The sequence below is a fragment of the Larus michahellis genome, chromosome 3, assembly GCF_964199755.1.
Source record: "Larus michahellis chromosome 3, bLarMic1.1, whole genome shotgun sequence".
NCBI lineage: Eukaryota > Metazoa > Chordata > Aves > Charadriiformes > Laridae > Larus > Larus michahellis.
Window position 1 is genome coordinate 59,393,379 of NC_133898.1, and position 15,136 is coordinate 59,408,514.

At 41.2% G+C, this 15,136-nt stretch overlaps 1 long non-coding RNA gene across 1 annotated transcript in view; it reads left to right on the forward strand.

The window, feature by feature from the left end:
• The window catches only part of LOC141740892 (uncharacterized), a 48,210-nt gene extending 45,790 nt beyond the window's left edge, over positions 1–2,420 (forward strand). The window contains exon 3 of the long non-coding RNA XR_012586196.1: positions 2,250–2,420. This is a non-coding gene — a long non-coding RNA (uncharacterized LOC141740892). The remainder of the gene's footprint in view (positions 1–2,249) is intronic.
• Positions 2,421–15,136: the final 12,716 nt, after the last annotated feature.

Sequence of the window (15,136 nt, forward strand, 5' to 3'; positions counted from 1 at the left end):
AAAATAAGTATTTTTGAATGTAAATATAATATCAGGACTTGTATATGGAAAATGTGATTAGTGAGTGTGCGCCTACCAGCATGCGTATTATTTTCATTAATCGGTGGTGACAGTCATTTTGTTTTCATGGGTTTTGGCAATCCGTGATCTATTCTGAGAGACTAGGTATCTAAGGAGTTTGCTGGAAAACAGAATTTTGCAAGAAGATGCTGGAAAAACACATTCTTTCAACCAGCTAAATGCTGTCATTAACAGTTACACTCACATTATGTGCAAACCATGCGTGAAAGCACAACACAAGCTCCCCCTTCCCTTTTGTCTGGTGAGAGGCCATAGGGTTGTATTGCACAGATTTCAAGATGAGGGTTTTTTCAACATGCTCTTTAGCTCCCAAAAGCGGGTTCTGACTTTAATGAAAGAAGCATTTATATGTCCTGTAGTCAAAAAAAAAAAAAGTGAGATTTTAACTACACCAGGTGCTATTACCTAAGCTATCACCATTAATAAACTAAGACTGTTTTCTTGCTAAGGAGATCTCTGACTATGTGTCTGCGTCACTTGGCTGTTGGCCTAAATAAGCATACATATGACTGATGTGTCAACGGTAGATTTCTTCTTGATGAAAACCAGGTGTGGGACAGTGTTGTTTTAGCGTTTCCTCTCAGTAATCTGTCTTTTCCAACTGTAGCCATCAAAAAGTTATTCCAGGTCATTCACTTAAACTCTTACGATAAACCATGCAGGCACTTCTTAAGAATAAATTCACCCTTTATCTCTTCCCACCAGCTAAGGAGATATGTCCACGTGGATATCTAACTTTAACATGGATAACCATAAATTGTGTGGTTCTTCCTTAGTGTGAATGATCCAGCTCCATCCTAAAGTAGCCATTTATGTAGCCTTCCATTCAGTTCCCTAGTCAGTTGGGACGGTTGAAAAGTCGCACAGGGATAAAGCTGCAAAAGGACTCACCTTCTGGGTTTCCATGACTCCAGTTCACAATTTGAATCCACAGCCTTGAATCTGGTGCTTAAGCAGTAACAACCTTGGGTAACAATCCCCTCTCCTCCTTGGGGAAGCTGGTACTTTGGTGGGATCTTTCCAATAGCTTGAGCATTGAACTTGTAAATAGGAAATGCTTCAGACATAAGTTTGTATCTTAAATCTCATCTTTTTTCTGAATCACATCCAGCTTCTACTCTACGCTTGTGAGACCCCACCTGGAGTACTGTATCCAGCTTTGGAGTCCTCAGCACAAGGAGGACATAGACATGTTGGAATGGGGCCAGAGGAGGGCCTCAAAGATGACCAGAGGGCTGAAGCACCTCTCCTGTGAGGACAGGCTGAGAGAGTTGGGGTTGTTCAGCCTGGAGAAGAGAAGGCTCTGAGGAGACCTTATAGCAGCCTTCCAGTACCTAAAGGGGGCCTACAGGAAAGATGGGGAGGGACTCTTTATCAGGGTATGTAGCGATAGGATGAAGGGCAATGGTTTTAAACTGAAAGAGGGGAGATTTAGATTAGATATTAGGAAGAAATTCTTTGCTGTGAGGGTGGTGAGACACTGGAAAAGGTTGCCCAGAGAAGTTGTGGATGCCCCATCCCTGGAAGTGTTCAAGGCCAGGCTGGATGGGGTTTTCAGCAACCTGGTCTAGTGGAAGGTGTCCCTGTGTGTGGCGGGGAGGGTGTAACTAGATGATCTTTAAGGTCCCTTCCAACCCAAACCATTCTATGATTCTATGATATAGGACTCCAGATGTTACTTGGACTACTTAGCCTAGTGGTCTGGAGTACCAAATCACTTCCCAGAGCTGGGAGCCTAAAAGAATCAGGAGGCATAATTCTTTTTTATTTAAAACATTCATCCCAGAGAGTCCTACTAGTATGAATTAACCTCAGCAAGGCATGTATTTGATGACAAATAAAGAATGAACAAAAAGTATTAACACATTTTGGGGGAGTGGACTCAAGTTAGTGCTTTGAGGCTCTGAAAGGTTTGATGTGTTCTTGCTGCCCAGTGATTTCACATCTGTATAATGGAAGGCCACATTCAAGAGTCAGGTTGGGAGTACAATATCAGCTGAGGCCTGGTGGTTGAGAGGTTTTGTGCATCCCAAGGCTAGAGACAGCAAATCCAATATGAATTAACTCATAATTTGGATACTCTCTACTATTGGAGGGACTAAGTATGCATGTGTTCATATGGTGAGAAAGAGATGCTCAATGTCATTTTCCTCTTCCTTTCTCCACAGCTTCAAACAACTACAGCTTCCAACACTGTTTTGACTGGAGATCAAGCCTACTTATGTATATATTTTCTAGAGAGTGTGCTAAGGATGGCTGCTAGGTCTGGTTCACCATGGCCAAGAAACATTTAAACTGAGGACCCTGTCCAATTTTGGGAATTAAATAAATTTGCTGAGCCTGTGAGATGGAGAACTTGCTCTGAAGTTAAGCAGAAGCAGAACTTCAGGGAACTTACCAGTGAAAGTGCAAAATATCTTTTTTTTTTCCCCCCCTCACTAAGCAGAAAGCTTGAGGAGTACCATCAATACTCTAGGGCTCTAGGTTGTCACTTCTCATGGACTTGCTCCTTCAACTCTCTAATAACATCTAAGTATTAGGAGAATAAATTCTTAAAGTCACAAGTTTAAGATTCTGTGGCAGTGGGAGCCCCATAAGCACTCAAGAAATATAAAAAAAAGAAGCCTCAAGCCCTCACTTCACCCACTCTCAGAACTGCTTTATGGTATTAGGTATATCATTTATGACAGTTTTTGAATGACTGTTCTGCTATAAGGGTAGAATATTAATTCTAAATCCAAAGTCTATTTTGGCATTGCACACACATATTGAGGCCTTCTTGCACTTTAGATGAGGAACAATAAAAGTGATATGAAACAATATAACAAAAAGAATAAAGAAACCAATTTCTTATTTTCTTGTTCCTTGAAGTATTATTCTGTTCAAGTTCAGCCCTTATTCTACTTGTAATACACTTACAAAGTTTAAGAGAGAGGAATACCACTCTATTGCATTTTATACCATCCTGAGAGTAGCGTTCAATCTATTTTCTTTTCTTACTATATTTATCTCATACTGTTCCACCCAGCCACTATGACACAGGAACAGTTATTTCATTGCGGTCACACGTTTCAGTCTCTCTCCCTTTTTATTTTGTGACTTTGGACTGCATGTCAATGGTTACTGCCAGAGTCAGACTCCGTTTTCTCAATGGTCTTGCTTTAAGTCTTCCCTGTCCAAAAATGCATCGATTCTCATGGTTCGGGAACTGAAGCTGTGACCTTCCTAGTTGCTTTCCAGGTATTCTTCAGCCTTTTAGGATCACAGGACAGTCTTTTAGAAGATGAAATGACAAACAGCTTTCTTTGGAAAATATACAGTATAGTCATATACATAAGAGTGAACAAAACCCATTGCATCAGCAGAGTGGCCCACAGTCCCAGTCTTAATAACTGCTTGGCTTATTGAGGGTCAAAACGCTACCCATAAAACATTCCTTGTGCATCTGCAGCTTTCCATTGTGAAATTGATCAGGTTGGCTGTTTTTTCTCCCCTGTGCTCATATCCCCTCCAGCCCAACGCAACCCCGGTGCCCAGAGTCCACTCGGCCTTGCCACAACCACCTTGCTCTTCTTGAATAAGGCCGACCCTGCCTGATTTCTCTGTTCTTGCCAAGGCTGGCTTGTACAAGGAAACTGAACAAAAAGACCTTCTCAAACCTCTTGTCTTTCAGGGACAGCCCTGTTATTGAGTGGAATTTTTCTATAACACGAGCCTGTTTATCTGACCTTTAACATAAAAAGCACTGTTGCTGCAAAGTAATTCAAATGAGCATTTCTCTCGAGCACCAGCTATAAAACAGTGCTGTTTTTTAAATGAGTTCATGGCAAGTGCTCTGGGCACGTAGATAACGGCTGCATCTCACTGGATAGCTGCCCTTAGCCTGTCTTTTTAATTCCTCCTGCCATTAATGATTTTTCCCTCATGTTCCCAGTGCAGATATGAAGAGAACAATTCCAAACCTACTGGTAAGCCAAACAGATACAAGTACCATGGTATCCACAGTGATTCTGTCCTTCCTCCTTGTAGTCAGGACCAAATTCACCTTTGGTGTAATTTTATCATGGTCAATAGAGTTCCACAAGAAATTACTTTCAGGTAATTCCCAGTGGACAGCCCAGCAGGAGCTGTTTACGCTGATGCCGATTCCCAAAGCTGTCCCTGGTATTTTTAGGAGAGAGGCTGGAAAGAGTCTTGATTTTTCAGTCTGATGTTTCCAGTGAGTATTTCCCTTCTGAGTAGAAAATAAAATAACTTTAAAACCTACAAAAAGTGACATAAAATTGTATGCAATCTCTTTTATTGGACAAACTAAAAATAAGAGGCTAACTTCCATTACTGTTGGGAAGCTGTAAAAGACTGGGATATGATTTAGTTGATAATGTTATTGAGCTTCTCTGACAAAGGTACACCCATCAATAACTTCTGTTATTATATTTTATGTCCTCAAAAAGTAGCTGCTTATTTGCTTTACATCTTTTTCTTCTCAGAAACTGTTTGTGGGGCAGCTCCTTTTAAAGAATAATTAATTTTATCTTATAAATTACAGGACACTCTGAAGTTTCCCTGAATAAATTAGAACATATAAGTCATTCTCTCTGCATTTCCTTTTCTCATACTTGTATGGCATTGCCTATGGAAAAGGAGAAAACTCCCTGCCAGTGGGGCCAGCATATAACTGAGCCACAGTGAGGGAATCTGGAGTTGGCCCACAGGCCACGAGTTAGCACAACCAGGCACTGCTGTGCAGGAACAGCCAGTTACCACCTGGTGACTTCAAGACCTTTGCTAGGGCATATGGAGGATATTTAGGATCCCTATGGCTCTCTCTGACACAGGGAAAGTGGTCACCATCAAACTCATAATACAGGTGGCAACAAACAGGTAGGGATAAAGAAGACAAAATACAGCCCCACCTCACATCAAGCAGCAACACCAGCCTCCACCAGGAATGTTCTCTGGGGATTAATATCTGCTAGCAGTTAATGAGCCAAAGCACAATGTGGGCCATTAACTCCTCCCAGCTCGTTATCGGTTCCCCAGGAAATGTCTTACACCTCAATCATTATTGTTCAATTACACCCACATCGCTGGGTCCTGCAGCCTTGCTGCGACATCACATTTCTAACAGCTGTGTTTGGCCAGCCACTAACTAAAAGGCTGCATACCGATTTGAAAGTCGGTGGAGGGAGAAGGATGTGAGGGCTAGTTGATGAGTGGCTGTGGCCAGTTCTGCCTCTCCCTGGCTTTCTAGCAGTGTACTGACAGTAGATTCAAGTAGAGAGGAAAGAAAGCAATAGGCATTCATGCTAGCTCCTTGGCTTAGCTGTGGGCAATGACCAAGCCTGTGGAAATCAGGAAATCCTCCAAGCACCTGCTTTGCAGAACATGACAGCTTTGGTTAGTGGTTCCCATGCAGAGGTGTTCAGAAACCTGACTGGCTGCATTGCATAGGCGAACCTAATTTCTCATTTTGTTTTGTAAAGCCTCATCTTTGACGCTTCCTATGAACAGATACTGTGGAAACTGCAGTGTGAATCTGCTATCAAAATATTTGCTTTTGATACTATGAAACCTTTTTTTATATAGTTAAATCACTAGGTAGCTTTAATGTCAGAATACTATCTATCCATATTATGTGTATGTAACAGCTCACTTAGTATTTAAATGCATAGTAAATCACAGTGGTAAAAGTTGAAATGAGCTGTTTTCATAGCATAGAATTGAAACGAGAATGCTCATTTTTCAAATGGGAAGAGCCCAAATGAATCGATGCTGTCATCTTTCTGTGAAATGTGTCAATTTTAATAGAACTGTCTCTTTAATGGAAACATTATTCTGTCAGAAATTTTCCAACCAGTTATATACCCAGCAGCAACTGGTAAAAATGCCAGCACTGGCTTTGAAGGCTGTCCTGCTAGCCCAGGGCAGTCTGGCCAGTGAGCCAGCCAACAACCTTCTTTGCTTGAGAGGAGCTGCTGCTGCTGCTGCTTCCATGTGGGGGTGCGGGCAGGTCCCCCCTGCCAGCCCCAGTGTTGCGACCTGCCCCCACCGCACGTCTGTTTGCAGGGTCCTCAGTTTTCCTCCTTTTCTGCCCACCTTGCAGCTAAGTATTATCTCCTGTAGTGTTACATACTAAACTGCCAATACTCCTTTTTCAGGCAGAATGGCAAACCATGACACGCAAGGCGTTCGCATCCCACCCAGCTGCTCATGTCCTAAGGAGCAAGGGAAGCACCTTCCGGTCCCTTAGAGTATTTTTTATTTGCACTTCATGTGAGGGTGACTTTGCAATATTTTGCTTTATTCAGTGTATTAAGTGGAATGAATCAAGGTTAAACAAATTAATATTTAAATACCTGGGGGAAAAAAAAAGCTGACGTTTTGAGGAGTCACGAGCACGTGGGACACTAAAAATGAAGAGTTTGCAAAGCAGATGGCTATTTGTTGGCTTCAAGGGACAAACTTAGAAACAAAAATCCCAATAATGCCATGAAATTTTAAATTAATTTGCATCCACTGAGAACTACATAAGCAAGCACAGCAAATAATCACAAACAAAAACCTCAAAGTGTCACTTGTTTTCATGCATATAAATGTAGGTAAGATTTGAATGTCCATGGGGACTTCCAAAAAACCTGGAACTATATGGTTCAGGGAACCAGTCTGGGAAATTTTATGCTGGCTGCTGCTTGCGAATCAAGGCACAGAATCGGTATCTTCCACACCTATTAAATTCTCACCAGGTAAATGTGTGTGTTAGCTGGGTTTAGTCAGAAAAACAGAGGCATCGGGCTGCAAGGAGTCTGTTGTGCAGGATCAACTTTTTTAAATGTAGGTTAAACAAGATTTTCTTGGATATCACATTGTATCTTTTGTCCGGCTGGAATGGGTGACTTGCAAGCTCTAGAGCAAGGTAGTATGAGCGCGAAATAAAAAAAAAAATATATAGAATTGATTTGATTTAAAAGCAATATGTTAAGGCAACATCTGTAGAGTGAATTCCAGGCACAGTCTCAAAATAGACTTTTGATCTTCTGTTCTCATCCAGTGCATAGTGAGAGGCTGTTGCTACAGCAGAATGCAAATAAAGTCGGTAGTCTGTTTCTCAATACTGAACCTTATAAATCTCAAGTCCACTTGAACTCCTAATCCGGTGTTTAGCTCATAAAAAATCATCCTTACGAATAAAGGAAGCTAGTTAAAAGGTGTGAAGAGTAGTGATGCTGAGTGAGAGCCCCGCCGTGTTCTGGAGGCGTGTGGTTATCACCCCCCTCGCGGGGCAGCAGGGCCTTGCTGCAGGCTCTCAGGCAGACCTTGGTGGCGGTGGCAATGGCCGTGCAATCGGCACCTGCACAGTGCCTGCCAGGGAGAGGGGGAGTCGGGATGTCATTCAGACAAATTTTTCTTTACACGTTTCAGAGGCCAAACACCTCCACCTTCCCGCTAGAAGATGCTGTGTCTGCTGGCTGCCTTTGCTCTCGCTTTCCAGGCTTTGCCCTGAACTGACCTGGCAGTTTTCTCTCCCTGCCTTTGTCCCTCAGGCTGAGCTGGACTGCCTAGAAGGCAGCAGTGCTACCAGGACAGAGTGGAGTTCAGGGCAAGCTTCACCCCCAAGTACTTACCCAGCAGATCTCTGTGTCCTGCATTATGTTCATTATTATTCTGTTCGCGGTTTACTTTTCGTAGTTACCTCAAATACGGTTTGCATGAGCTGCAGTTGCATCTTTGACAGGAGTAGCTAGGGAAACTCCATTGCCTTCTGAATGGCAGGTGCTTTGTAATCTGCTCTTCGAAAATAATATTAAAAAATGGCTACAGCTACAGTGCCTAAATGGTGGCTCCTTCAGCTCCGACTCCGTCCAAGCTTTCTCCTACACACCTGTCTGTCAACGTTGTCTCCTGTGAAAGACAACAGGAAGCTTCTGCTACCCTTGCGCTTGTAACCTGTGCTTGTAACTCATAAATTGTGCTCCACAGCTACGTTTTGCAGGATCCAGCAGCAAGGTTCCCAAAATGAGAGCCAAAACAACTCCTCATAAATGCTAATGAGGGTCATGTGGATAAGTCTGTATTTGCTGCACATTAAACTTACCCTGAAGGACAATTTCCAAGACTTTAAAACTTCAGTGAGAGGGGGAGGGAGGAATATTAAGACTCTCTTCTAATGTCAGTGTCTTCCGGCCAGTTTCATTATTTTCATTTTATTCCTTGCCACTGATCCTTAAATAAAATTTATGGTTGTCCATTTTGCACTCACCTATCCGTAGGGTCACAGATGTATCCATGCAGAATGATTACTATCATAGAGCCAGAGGAAATAAATGCTCCGGGAAAAAGAGCTCCAGGGAAAAAAGAAGGATAAAAATCTCTTGGGAAAAAATATCAAACTTCTCCTATCTGCTGTAGAAAAGATCCAAAAAGGATAGAGTAACTTTTCAGCTCTGCATACATTATGGCAGCATCTTTACAGTTAGTCTCGCCATGTCCAGCATTATTCTTAGCAAAAACACAGCTTCGCAGAAAGAATCCAAAGTTCGTGGAGGAGGTTACGCTTGTCAGCATGCTGGCAGAAAATAATCTTCCATTTACTTGTAAGGATCGCATCTTCTCATGCCATGAAAAATAATATGCAGTCCTCAAAAGTGCCCTGCATACAGTGAGGCAACAAAACACACACACTGTCCTGTTAATATCTCTGACAAAACTGCCAAAAATTATAGTTATACTTCACCCTGTTGAATCCTTTACGTGCTACTTCAGTGGAGGTGTCTTATCACAGGAACACATTATTATGTTGGATTGGTTTTGTGTGTCAGATGGAGTGGAGTAGCACCTTTCATTTCAGGGACCCCTTCTCACTTGAGTCAGTGGTCTGGTTTCTGTGTCGAGGTGCCTTGCATGCAATGCTGGTCTGGTATCTGCATGTGTGAAAGCCAGCATGTCACCAGATCTAACCTGATGAGACCAAGGAAACATTGCTGACAGGATGCAGTGCCCTGAATGTACTTTCTGTAAAGAGATTATGTAGTGTCTACAATGCCATCTGCAAAGGAAAACCTATTTAGACCAACAAAGAAACACAGAAATGGAGGGGATCCTACTGTTTTCACTGGGTTTTTAAGGAATCAGGACAAGGCCATGAATAACTTCACTCAAATTGGCCAAGGAAGATTTTGAAAATTTTCAGTAATTCAGCCTTCAAAATGAAAGATATCACAGTAATTACTTGAGAAAACTATCACTGCAAAATTGTCTTACTCAACAGAAAGGTAGCTCTTATGTAGTCTCTGTTAACTTTTGGCATTGTTTTGTTCTGAGAGATTCATTTGACTTGGCCATGTTACCTATTTACAACCACAAAAATAGTTTACTGTCAAAGGCCACAAAAGCTTAAAAAGTTTACCTTCTACTTTTGAAGAAGTATGTAAAGGAATCTAAGTAAACTGGTCTTGAATTTTGAGAAATAAAATCAGGTTTTTTGTCTTTCCTCCCTTAGCTCCTGTGTATCTTTTCGCTTAGTCATACCTGGGACTAGAATTAGAAATGCCGGTACAACCATCAAAAAGATGTTAGGCACTCAGATACTGATTTGACTGCACTTGAGCCCTGAAGTACAAGGGGACCCTTGTGATGATGCCCCATCCCTGGAAACATTCAAGGTGAGTTTGGATGGGGCTCTGAGCGACCTGATGTAGTTGAAGATGTCATTGCAGGGGGGCTAGACTAGATGACCTTTAAAGGTCCTTTCCAACCCAAATTATTCTCTGATTCTATGATTAGAAAATCAGGTTTCAGTATTATTTGTTAGCTATATGGATCCTAAAATTTAAAAGATGCCCACTGTATCTTAGGTAAGGTTACTGATGTGAAGCACCTGGCCTCCTCAGAAGAAAGAATTATACAAAATCTTGCAAATGTTTGTCCTTATGAAAATTTCCAGTTTTGTTTTTTTTTTTTTTAATAACTCAAGAACTTGTAGATCCAAAACACCCACACATGGCAGTAGTTAAAGAGAGAGAACTGGAACCTTTTGGAATTTTTTCACGCTTCTTTCACAATCAGCAGAGGGTTGCAAAGAGAAAGGTTGACATATGGGTCACTTTTGCTGACACACTTGCTAGATCGCAAGCAGCTGCCAGACAATTTGTTTCAAGGACATAGAAATCACTGAGTTACAGTAACAGAGCTGCACAAATCTTCATTGGTAGCTCCTCTGCAGACATGTATACCTGTTTGAAAGTGGTCTCCTTCACTAACTAGAGAATATACAGAAGAAAAAATGCTTTGTAGGTCTTTTAGAACAATTGATTTGCTAATTGTAAGATACTTTGATTCATTTCCTCTTTTGTAACATGGTAGATAGACCAAAACTGAACTGCATGATAAATTCACACGCATAAAATATACCTGAAGTAATAAACTTCCTATAGAAAATCAAGCTACGTTTCAGACTTACAAAGTTTTTCCTGAAAATGTCTTACTTTTTCACTGCCTGCTTAGATGGTGGAATTAGTGTGGCATTTGAAGTCCTTTATGGCAGAAGTCTCCATGTAAGGTTTGCACTTTGTTTTTTTTTTTTGTGTTTGCACCCTTCATGTGTACAGCAAAGAGCTTGTTCATGGTCCCAAAAGTGATTGGTACTTTTGTATGTAATTCTTGTTGAATGAATCTTCTCCATTGGCATTTTTTTTGCTGTCCAAAATGCTTGTACTAGCATTCTCATTTGTAAAACCACCACAATGATGGGAAGGTGAGCTGAGCTGTGATTCATGGGTAAGAGTTACTTACATTCGACTGCTGGTCCTTACTACTGCAGAGGACAACTTACTATGCACTTGAGCTTAGGTTTGCTGGGCTGACAGAACACAGGCAAACAGAAGTCATTGAGGGACTGTAAAGATAAAACCTTCACTAACATCTGTAAAATATTAGCAAAACCTTCCTGAAAATATAAAACACACAGCATGTAAAAACAACTTCATTTGTTATATGTATTCATTGAGTAGAATTTTTTTCCTCTCATGGCATACACACTCCAAGAAACAAAGTTGCTAATGATGGATTAATCTTTTCCTGCTGCTTACCCCTCATATACATTTCAGTCTGTAACACTGCAGTTATTTGCTGTGGAGGTTGTGATGGTGCCATGGAGAGTAATGACTGCAGTTGATAAATTAGGCATGGAACAGGCTAACTGCAGCAATATTCTTGTTTATATCACTTCAACCCACTTTCAGCCTTGAAACTGGGCACATAGCTAGTTTGTGTAATTTCTTCTGCTTACCTTGGTTAACTTAAATTACTCCTTATTTCATCGTGTCTTAATACTTGCCTGAGTCTCTGAGTGTCTTCATGGATGTCCTGCCACCACAGGCACAAAGCAGAGCTCCCAATCTTCCCCCGACAAGTCTATATTTTCTTTTGCAGAATCTGCTCCATCTTCCTTGCCACTTTATTCTTTACAATAGTTCTCTCCTTGAGCCTAAAGCTGCATCGGAGCTAAAGTTTTGCCCTTATTTCCTCCATAACCTTCTGAAAATTGGCTACCTCTCCTCTCCACCCTCACAGATAAATTTCTTATTGCTCTGCTATGACCAGAAGGCTGCCGCAACAATCCTTTTCCTGGCTTGTCAGTACTATCTTGAGGACAGTGGAGAGGTTGCATTCACTGGTAGAATGAACTATTCATCTAAAAAAAAAATTATCACAGCACTATTTGTCACTTCAGCAATGATCCACTACAAAACTTTTCTCTCCCTTTCTCTGCTGTGAAATACCTGCCTAGACAATTCTCTTGTTTGTGCTGTTGACCCCTTCCTTGGCTTTGCTGATAATAGCAGTCTTTTTGTGTTTTCCCCTCATGTAAGAAGAGGCCTCCAAAAGTTCATCTCCTGCAAAACTGTCTCTTGTCTTAATGTTGACAAAAAGCATATGCTTGTTAAAATTCAGTCAGCAGACAAGCTGGGGTTGCTTCATTTCAGGCTAACTAGTATTGAGTCATCGCTATCTCTCTGTTCCCTGCCCTGGTTCAGCAAACATTTTTCATTACTTACCTTACATCTAGTTTTTAAATTCCTATGTGAGTGATGTACTTTGCCTTGTAGGATGACACCCACATGCTGGATTAGTTTCTGACAGCTGCATGAATACAATAACAGAAATAATATGTTACTACCTAAGTTGTGGAGAGTGAGACCTGCACTTGTAGGCTTGTCAGTCTAATTGGCACCTTCGACAGCCACCATAATTTGCATTAAAATAGCTGACACAGAACAAATTCCTGTTTTATATTAAAACATCTAGCTAACACAGACATGAAGCCTCAGCCCTAATGGAGAAAGTCAGAGGAAAGTTATTGATGAAGTAGCGCTTCATGGTGTTTGGCATGTGTAGCATTACATGCTGTGAGCACTGTGTGTGTTTGGGATGGGGTGGGAGACTGAGGGTTGTATGGTATAGATACCCTTGAGACAGCAGCCCTGTGTTAAGGGTTGTTTCTAGTTGGAAAGGGAAAGAGAAAAGCAAACGAACAAACTTCATATGGGAGATGGTTGCCTAAAAAACCCTATTTCATAAATGAAAAGGCAGCCTTTATTCCACAGCCTAGTGAAGCCTGTAAGACCAGTTGGAAAAGCACCGGTCCTTCTCCAACAGAGTGTCCTGAGCAGGCCCAGTACCTCCCGGGATGGGGGAACTACCCAGGGAGGTTTTGCCTCTCAGAAGCATTGCTTGCCCCTGAGCACACTGACAAGTCATGGATGAGGTCCCTCAGCAGACCCCTTCTGCTATACTTGGGTTCTTGGGCGAGGAGCAACAGGTCTCCCTGAGAAGCTGCATTTTGTGACGTGGGCACAGCTTGCCCCAGGAACCAGCTGAGGGATGTTGATGCACTACCCTCTGAGCAGAGGCAGGCTGGACAGATTGGTACAAGATACACAATGCTTTTCACACCCCCATGAAGCATTGATAGCTCTGGAAATATATTTTAAAAATAAGCTTTTTATGACAATGAGCGAACTCAGAGACAGGTGAAAGCTTACCATTCAAAAACCATTTTGAAAGAGGAAAGAATATGCATAGCTATACAAGAAGTGTTTTCTATTTAATAAAAAGCCCATAGACTAAAGAGATGATACCACGAAATGAGGTCTATAATGTGGGGCTATAAACCCAATATACTACCAGCATTTTTACGTACTTGGCATTGATGTGTTGGGTTTTTCTGGCAGTGTGAAGAAACCATCTTATTTATGGCCTACTAATCCAGCATTATCATCTTCCACCACCACCATTTCGAGTCAGATAAAACAGCATAACCAATTCTGTCTCCACAGGCTAATCTGCATTGTCCTCATCTTGCCACTTCACTGGTGTTTAATGTTCTACCTACAAATACGCTGATTCAGCTTGACCTTCATCTCACACTTAAACATCCCCTCTCAACCAACTTTACAGCCATCTCACCAGAAATCTTTACTTCAGACACAGTCTGGGTCCCTGCTCCTCTGCCAAACATTCATTTTTGCATGCATCAGTCCAGATTTTCCATTCCTCTGCTTTGGTGTAATTCAGTTATGCTTAATTGAGTTATCCCTGACATCCTCCAGTAGCAGAGAAGAGACCTGGCCGATTGTCTTTGTTTTGTCAACTGCAATTCTCAGTTACAATTTTCTTAAAACCACCATCTCTAATTCATTCCCTATTTCAGAGCAGGGCTGGGCAAAGCTCAATTTGAATGGCAAGTCGTACGTAAATGGCTTATTAGACCAGTCCCTGGAGTCCCAGGCGGAGCACCAGCCCCCGTCGAGTTGGAAGCTGCTCAAACACCCAAGAGAGCCTCTGCACTGAAGGGCATCCTGTTAAAATAGAGAAGAAGGATGGCTGGAAGGAAAGTGTTACCATAACAAAGACGTGGAGCTGAGGAAATGCTGATTTGCCAGGCTTATATAGAAAACTGAATAGATACCATTAAGGTTTGACTCAGTACCTCTTCCTCACGACAATACTCCTCTTCCCATCCACAGACACATTTTTAAAACATATTTCTTCTCCGTTCTTTCCATTATTTTTTTCCAGCCAAACAGGGCTAGAGTTGGCCAGTTCATTACCCAGTGCAAGACTCGCTATCCCCACTGAAGTCAGCAAGGGCATGCTGTTATACGTACCTCACACACGTTGAGGCTGACAACTTTGATTTCCAGGAAATACAGTGCTGCAGAAATAGTGTCTGAAAGGATCTCATCTTCACAGAATTTCTTGAGCTTTTCTGGACACTTCAGGTAACATTTGATGACTCCATATTTTCTGAGAATGACATGTGTGCCACCACAGAAACAGCATGGCAAAAAACAAAATTATTGAACAGATGTAGCAAATACGTATTTGTATATGTGCTTATTCTGATAAATGCAAATGGCTGATAACTTTTCTATGAAGACAGTATAGAAAATGAGCCGTGCCAGAACAAAAATATTTCATCCTGATAACTCCTCTTTGGAAGATATTCCATTAATTCTTGGTCATATGGCTCAGTATTTCAGAAAACTATTTTGTGCATATGTGCATATTTAAAGATTAGCTAAGGTTCTTGCATCTTAATGCAAGCAAGTAAAAAAGTACTTTGTAGTTTATTGAATTACCATTATTCATTGTGTTTTATTGATATGTTCTCTTTATTTTATTATTACTTTAGAGTAAAAGCTTTGAGTGTGTTGTGCTTTTTGAAAAGGAAGATTAAACTGCCTCCTATTCTACAATAAACAGGCAGCAATAAAAGTACATAACCTTTTGGTAAGCAAATAAGCAGAGATTCAGGCTAAATAAATTTGTTATTTTAAATGACAGCCAAAAAATAATCCTTCAAAAAGTCAGTTCTAAATTTGTTAAAATGTATGTCTAAATATATGTCTTAACAACCACACCAGCATTGTAAAACAAAGTGACTATACCAGAATTTCTTAAGCATGAATTTCCTTGGTATGTTCTGAAAACAGGGCAAAAAATAAAGCTGATGCAAAGCACCACTGAAAAAGGCAAATTTCAATTTTCTTAC